Source organism: Lactuca saligna, chromosome 8, assembly GCF_052625555.1.
Source record: "Lactuca saligna cultivar CGN05327 chromosome 8, ASM5262555v1, whole genome shotgun sequence".
Classification (NCBI taxonomy): domain Eukaryota; kingdom Viridiplantae; phylum Streptophyta; class Magnoliopsida; order Asterales; family Asteraceae; genus Lactuca; species Lactuca saligna.
Genome location: NC_136424.1, coordinates 13219688 through 13228107, shown reverse-complemented (window position 1 = coordinate 13228107; position 8420 = coordinate 13219688).

Sequence of the window (8420 nt, the reverse complement as noted above, 5' to 3'; positions counted from 1 at the left end):
AGTGACATGTGTATATTAATAACTAAAATATTGCTTATTAAATGTTGCAGGTAGATAGGGATACTAGCACCAGTGCTACCATTATTGCTTTGGCTAGTGGTTTATCTTAATCAAATGTGCCTTAATGCGGTATGTTTAAATTACCAATTTACCCTTTTGTTGTTACATGCATTTTACAAGTGTTTATTTTTTGTTTTAGTTTTTTTGTTAAGGTAATGCAACGGCTTACCAAATCAATAGCATGGGATGGAGAAGGGGCAACAAGTCTGATAGAGGTCTGTTTATTTATTTATTTATTTTCAGGAAGAGGGGTATTTATGAATATGTCTTGTCTATGTAGGATTCTTGGGTTCCAAGTACCATGGTTCAGGCATCTTGATGGCTGTTTTGCTGGTTAATCTTGATGTCTTATTATAATCTTTCTTTTTTTTTCTTCTTCTCTTGCTGATAGGTCCAAGAAATCTTGTACGTAGATTGGACCTTTGTCTCTCTTTCGTGGCTTTTCTGTGATCTTCTTTTATGGTAAAAGTCCACATGATAATGTGTGATAAGAAGAGGTTTATTACTTCTATGAGGCTTTTAGTTGCATAATTGCTTTTTTTTTCTTGTCTATATCTTGACATCTTGGATTAGTTTGCATCATGATTAAAGCTTTTTTGTCTTGTTTTCTTGCTGTTAGGTCTGGATTAGACCTTTTTTCTATTGTGATTTCTTTTGCAAATCCTTAATTCGGTGATCTTTTCATGGTAAAAGGTAAAAGCCTCATTCCAGTTTCACATAAAACTTTCTGAAAAGATGAGGTTTATTTAAATTGTTGGTTTCTTAGTTGTGCATATGGAATAAAAAATACAACCATATCAGATTCACATAATAGTTTGTGATAAAGATAAAAAGGAGTTAATTTTGCATTTTTTTTGTAGCATAGTCAGTCACCTTACTGTCTGATTTAATTCGGAAATATGTGGTGTAATTTGCAGAAAGAACATCACATGGATGACCCTTGCAGCTCGGTAAGTCCATATGATTTCCTAAAAACTTTTCATCCTTTTCTTGTTATTTTGTAGTTATTCAATCCATCTTAACACTTATTTTGTAGTTATATTTTTTTTTACAGGCAATATAGATACTGTGAGCAAGTTCATAGATTTAGAGTCCTTAAGTGGTGTTAGTAAGGAAGAGTGGAGACAAGTGAGGCACACATAGGGATGTTATTTGGGTCGGAACGGAACCGAACCGACCCGAACCCGAAAAAACCGAAAACCGAATAAGGGTATTTGTATGAACCGAAACCGAACCAAATAAGCAATACGGGTTCGGTCCGGTTCGGTTATTATTCGGTTCGGTTCAGTTCTGGCCCGAATAACCCAAATAACATGTACAAGATGATTAAGGAGCAGATAACCCGAATAACCCAATTCACATTTACAAATAACATCTACAATGTGATTATAAATATTGTATTTTCTATGACTTTTGTAGCTTATGATTTCATAACAAATCTTTTAAAAAACAAATTAAACACTAAAAGAGTAATGTCGCAAGGATGAGAAAAACCTCAATCGATCAAAGAGTAATGTCATCGAATCGTCAATTTGGTGTAATACGCTACTGTCGATTTGGTGTAATACGGATGATCAAATTCGATTTCGTTGATTTTTTTTTTTGGTGTATTACGTGGATTTTGTTGGGTAACGATTGATAAAAAAGAAGACCGAATAAGCAATCGTGTTAGGAAAAAAATGTGACTTTGGTTCGGTTCGTTTGGACCGAATAAACCCTTATTCGGGTAACCCGAACCGAATAAGCCTTATATAGATACCCGAAAACAGAATCGAATTGCTTATTCGGTGTGGTTTTCGGTTCGGTTCGGGTTTTCGGGCCAAATTCTCATCCCTAGGCACACATTTAAAAAAATCAGCACAAATCTTGTTTACAGTGAGGCACACATTAGGTTATTAGAGCTATTAGTTTGTAAATTTTCGTTACAACTTTTATTGATTTGTTTTATTTTTCTATGGAACAGTTATTTGTATGACATTAAATTTTATGTAATGGCTTATATTTTTCGTATATGAGATATTATTTTCTATTATGGGACATTAAATGCAAATTTAATTTAAAAACTAGTAAATCAAAAATTAAATTTTTTTTTTTAAATTTGAAATTATGATATGCAAAAATGTGTGTCATCTTCATTTATGACATGGCCTTTCTTTACAGGGGCTTTCTTGATACACATTGTGTGTCATTAACACACGCGTCGTAAGGTTACGACACGCGAATGCGTGTCGTCTTCCTTTATGACAGGGCCTTCCTTGATACGCATTGTGCGTTGTAAACGTGCGTCGTAATTGCGCATCGTAAATCCGCGTCGTGTATAGACGACACATAAAAAGCGTGTCGTCTCTCTTTATGACAGGGCCTTCCTTGACGTGCATTTGCGCGTCGTCTGAGCCTTTTACGCCGCGCAATGAGCGTCGTAAAAGGCTGTTTTTCTTGTAGTGATATTAGTTTATATTAGATAGTTTCGAAACGTGTAATAGTTAAATTGTAATTGACATTTGATGATTAAATAAAAGAGTATTATTTATTGGTACAGTTACTATCGTATGTTAATTATTTACCTATTGTTTCATTTTGCATGTTTTGACTTCCTAAATAATAAGTTTATTCGAACAATCCACAGTCGCTTATACTTTGGAAGTAGGTATAAATGAAGACTATCATGAATTGGTTTGTAGGCTGTCTAAAGTGTACTAGATGTAACAAAAGTTTGTTGAAATGTTCATGAGTGCTTAGATTTGACCCATGCTTCATGTCATCGCTTCATGAAATTTATCACGAGTGATTGCAAGACGATAATATCATATAGTCTTGAAACCTAGATATATGGGTTATTGTTTGCAAGTTGGTTGTGCATTGATAATGTGTAAACGCATCAATAACTTAATGTTATAAAACACATTGTTGTGCATGATTTGATGAGTGAATGGTAAATGCATATAAGTCAAATTTTATCAGTTCCTTTTATCCTAAGAGGGTAAAAGCGACATATGGGCCCCTCGATGATTTGGTTTGACTTATGTATCGGGTTCGATCAGGACTGAATTGATGTGTTCATTTAAGTTCTATGTCAGATAAATAAGAGATAGAGAAACAAACTGCTGGACAATAAGTATGACTATGTTCCAAGTGATTTTCTGCATGATATCTTGAGAACGGAGGACTATACGATCCCTTATCTAAAGGACAGATTACTGATAAGATCAGAGTTCGACAGCGGCTTATGAAAGCTACGGTTCCTAATTGGATCCTGAAGTCGTACTTGCATTTATAGTTATTAGACTTATCCAAGTGGGAGACTGTTCGATTAGTGTCTAAGTTCATAACTATATTTGGTATGTACTTGACCCGGTTATAGCATGGTCCTTTTGGGTTGCCTTCACACTGGTGATTTGATAGGATGACTGTTGAGGAGAGAGGCTGATTTATTGTTAAGAATAATAAATTGGAGTATAAATATGATTTATTAATATATTATATGAATAATATATTAATTTGGAATCATATTATTAATTAGTATTTAATCATAACTTAACTAAGAATTAATTTTGGGATTAAATGAATTAATTAAAAGTGCAGGGGCTGTTTTGTTATTATTTGATAGTTTTTGTCTAAGGACTTAAGGAAAGGATTCCATGGGTTTGCTTAGACCCTAAGCTAACGGATTAGGGTTTCCACCTTGAAATCCTAGTTGACTTCAACTATAAATAGCACCCTAAGGCACTCAAAATCGGCACACTTGGAGAAACCCTAGTAGAGCCGATTTTGTGAGTTTGTTACCCTCCATCCTCTCTCTCATTTTCATCCTCTCACTCAAGTGTGTTTGTAAGCCATTAGTGGTACTACACCTGTGGTAGTTGCTTTCAAAAGCTAAGGGGATTCAAGAAACATGTTGTTATTACTACACAGCAAGAAGAGGTATGTATTATATTCTTATATATGAATTTCGAAAATTATAAATGCATGTTAGGTTTCTTTTTGTGTTTATAAAGTTGTATGTCTAATAGTGAAAACATAGATCAAATTAGGGTTGCATGCACACATAGGATTGTTTGTATAAAACCCACCAGTGTTATCAGAGCTTTTGGTTTTGTTTTCAATTAGATTTAATACAAGACTATGAATATAAAAAATTAGGGTTTATGGCTAATAAACTCTAAAGGCTGATTTTCAAAATTAGGGTTCCTAAACCCTAGTTTTCGAAATTTTATTAGGGTTTGCCAAACCCTTTCCTTAGGCCCCCAGATTTCGAATTTAGGGTAGTCTAACCCTAGGGTTTTTGAAATTGCCTCTTCCCAAAGATAAGATTCCCAGATTTTAGGGATTAGGATAATGCCATCTCTTGTAATTATCCCATTATTTGTTTAAAAGGTAATTAAAGATTTTTTAAATTATCCCATCCTAAATTTTCGAATTTTAGGGGATAAAGGGATTTAGGTTAAATTAATTGTTTAATTTAATAGATAATCCTCCAAGATTTAATAATTTAAATTAATTGTTTAATTTTGGGATAATTATTAAATCAAAGTTTTAATAATTAAAAGGTTTTAATTTTTAGAAATAATAAATTTGATTAAAACCCTAGTATTTTGAAATGTTTAAAATACACCCTTAAATTTGATTAAAACCCTAGTATTTAAATTAAGTCTACGCATGTTCTTTTCATAAGGGGCTTAAGGGAATACGCGCAGTGTATTCCCTTGTACACCCAACATACTTTGCAACTAACTTTCCCTTTAAGTCATGTTTAATCAATTAAGACATTTTCCTTTAAAATACGGATCTAGGCTCAAAACAAGGCTCTTAGTCTTATAGTTTCCACCTTTATGATTTTCCATGGATAGGCAATCCCCAAGAGCTAAAAACCTAACTTCTTACTCCATTAAGACACTTCAACACTTGCATGGAGGAATAAGAGGATCCAAGATTACATTTTTATGACTCAATAGGGTCCAAAACCTCTGAAAGGACAACTCAAATGGATTAGAGTAACCCCTACTCATAATACCAAGCTTATGGGACAAAAAGAACATAAGATCAAGCCTAAAATAAGATCTAAGTATAACTTCACTAAGTTCAGAACTTTATACCTCCAAGTCACGCCAAATGATGGTGTGATGTTGGATCTAAGGTGCTTCACTCCTTCAAGATGGTCTCTACTTCTTTCTTTCTTCTTCAAAGGCACAAAACACACACATAAGCTTAAAAATGCTTACAAGGTAGATTAGGGTTTGCAAAAATGTATTGAGAGGATGGAGGCTGATGAAAGGAACCAATTTTGAGAGTTAATGAATAATAAATAGGGTCCAAACCCTAATATTAGGGTTTGGGACTTCACCCCGTATGCCCATCGCACGTGGCTCCACCCCACAATTCCAAAAATGGCAATATTAGCCCCTCCCAACCACAAATCTTACACTTTAAGGACCAAAATGTAATAAATCTCAGTATAAGGGTTAAAAGTAACGTGTCATGCCTATCGCACACATCTAACCCCAGATCCGTCAGAGATTTGGAAACAAGGACCACCATATGGGTGACATGTGGTAAGATTTGGATGGACCACGCACTGAGTGCATGTCGCGCAGCAAAGTGTCCAGCGTGCACCATTACTATAAATAAGGGTGCTTGCTTCCTAGTTTTTCATCTCAAACCAACCTCCAAACTCTTTCTCTCTATACTTCAACACCCACTCGATGGCAAGAAACTTTAGTTGCAACAGTTCGGGCACTTCTCGATACACAATTAGAGTGAGTTCACGACCCCTATTTTACAATTTTAAAATATTTCTTGGGGGGAGGGGATACATGCTTAACAAATGATTTTATAAAAATATTTATCTTATAGTTAAGTAACTTTATTATAAGCAAGATACCTTAGGATAATATAATTGTAGATACTGTTGGGTTTTGAGCATTCTAGCACTCCTATGGTGTACATGCAACCCTATAAACCTTGGATCTATGTTTTCTCTATTATACATGCAAATAAGAATTTTCCAAGGCTTTAATCCTAACTAGCATATTATGAAGCACTTATACTACAAAGTACTAGTTAGATGACATACCTTTTGATGTAGCTTGATGTCTTCAAGCTTTAAGAGCTTAGCCCCAATAGTGTGGAAGCCTCAACTGTAATCACAAATCACCAAAACACCTTGTAAGACTTTAGAGAATATAGATATTTGGTTCTCTCTAGTGAAATTGGCTAGCCCTTCTTAGTGTACCACACTAGTGCCAATTTCACCAACCAAGGACATCTTTATATAGTGTGGAGGATTAGGGTTAAACCCTAATACCCATGACCTTTCATTTCCTAGGATCCATGGGTTAAACACTCCATGGACTATCCATGAAAGCTTAGCCCAACCTAAATGAACTTGGCCCATTCCATATATATAAGAGTCCATATTTAATTAGTTCCTTTTGATCACTTAATTAATTATAAATTAATTCTTGATCAATACTAATTAAATAATATGATTCCATAATAATATATTAGAACTTATAATATATTAATATGTAATCATAAACATACTATTCTCAAAAGACTATCCATATAAATTGTGTCGGTGAAGTGCAACCCAAATGGACCATGCCGAGTTGGGTCAAGTACATACCAAATATAGTTATGGACTTAGACATTAATCCAACAGTCTCCCACTTGGATAAGTCTAAAACTATTATTACGTATGACTTCAAACCTAACTGGCAATCGTAGCTCTTAAAGCCGCTGTCGAACTCTGATCTTGTCAACAAACTTGTCCATTAGATAAGGGATCATATATTCCTCCATTCTAGATATCATATGGACTGAGACATGGATTATAATCATTCTCTCTGTCCATTTGTTGTTTCCCGATTTCCGATTTATGACGACTGACTAATTGAACAAATCAAATTAGTCCTGGCCCGGCCGAGCACTTCCATTTGTCATCATCAAATCATCGAGGGGCCCACAGATATCACTTTTATCCCGAAGGTAAAAGGAATGGATAAACTTCGACTCATATGGCTTGTTCTACTACTTGTTGAATCATACACAAAGGCACGTTTTATAGCACCGAGTTACCAAATGCATTTTCATGCAATCAATGTACAACCAACTCATAGTAACAACTCATATCTCTAGGTTTGAAGAATATAAGATATTATCGTCTCATGATCACTCGTGATAAAATCCACGAAGTGATTCCAATGAGCGCGGGTTGAATCCAATACTCAGAACTTATGAGCACTCATGAGTGTTGTAGCCCTTTGTCCAACACCTTAGACCTCTACAAGCCAACCCATGACAGTCTTAATTCATATCTACTTCCAACATATGACTGACTGTGGATGGTTTGAATAACTTAGTCATTCCAGAAGAATAACCTAGTTTATTCGGGAAGTCAAAACGTGCAAAGCGAAACACAATAATAATTGAATCCAATATGGTATCAAAACCTATGAACATAAATAAAACAACTTTTATTTATCACCATACGATTACACATTATTCATTGTATACTGTTTCAGCTATCAACTTTATTCTTGAATTTAAAACAATAGTTGTCCCATGCTCCAAGCATGTACACTATGTTTCTAAACACTAGTCATGCCATACACCAAGTATGCATACTATGTTTGTCTATGATCTTTACTTTGTGAACTATATCAATTGAACATAACTTCAATGATTCTCTTTTCACACTCCCAAATCCTTACTGCAAATGCAAGAATTCCAAATTCATGCCATTTACTGAAATCTGTTAGATTCTAAACTTATATGCATTGTTCCTCTTGTAATGATTATGCACAAAGTCAGAAAGACTTGAAAACAATCATTACAGAGTATTCCAAAGGAGATCAGCTCCTTGGAAACAACCTTCTTGCATTAAGTTTCCTAATCTTAAACAAATTGAAAATTCTAACTTTGAAACATTTCCAGATTCCATTTTGACTATCACTTCTGAACAAGAGTTGTCTCCTTCCAGATTATGTCAATATCGTCCTTCCAGAATTATCACTATACTTCCAACTATCCTTGAGCAACCAATCTTTGGTAAACCTTAGATTGTCCTTGATAATTGTTTAATCCTTTTAGTCATATCCAGTTCTAAACCTTTTCCCTTCTTAATGTCCTAGGCATTTGGAAAATTTTAGAAAGTATGAATATAGCACATGTAATCGATCCTATATCCGAAGCATATGGTACACGATTCATCATGTCTCACATAAAGACCAAACCAGTCTTTTGCTATAACATTTCCATTTCTATTTGCCAAGTTCTCATAATTCAGATTATGAAAAGGGATGTCGTAATCATAATCGAATTTGAGAAGGCAAATAATGGACCTATATACATAATTTCCTTAT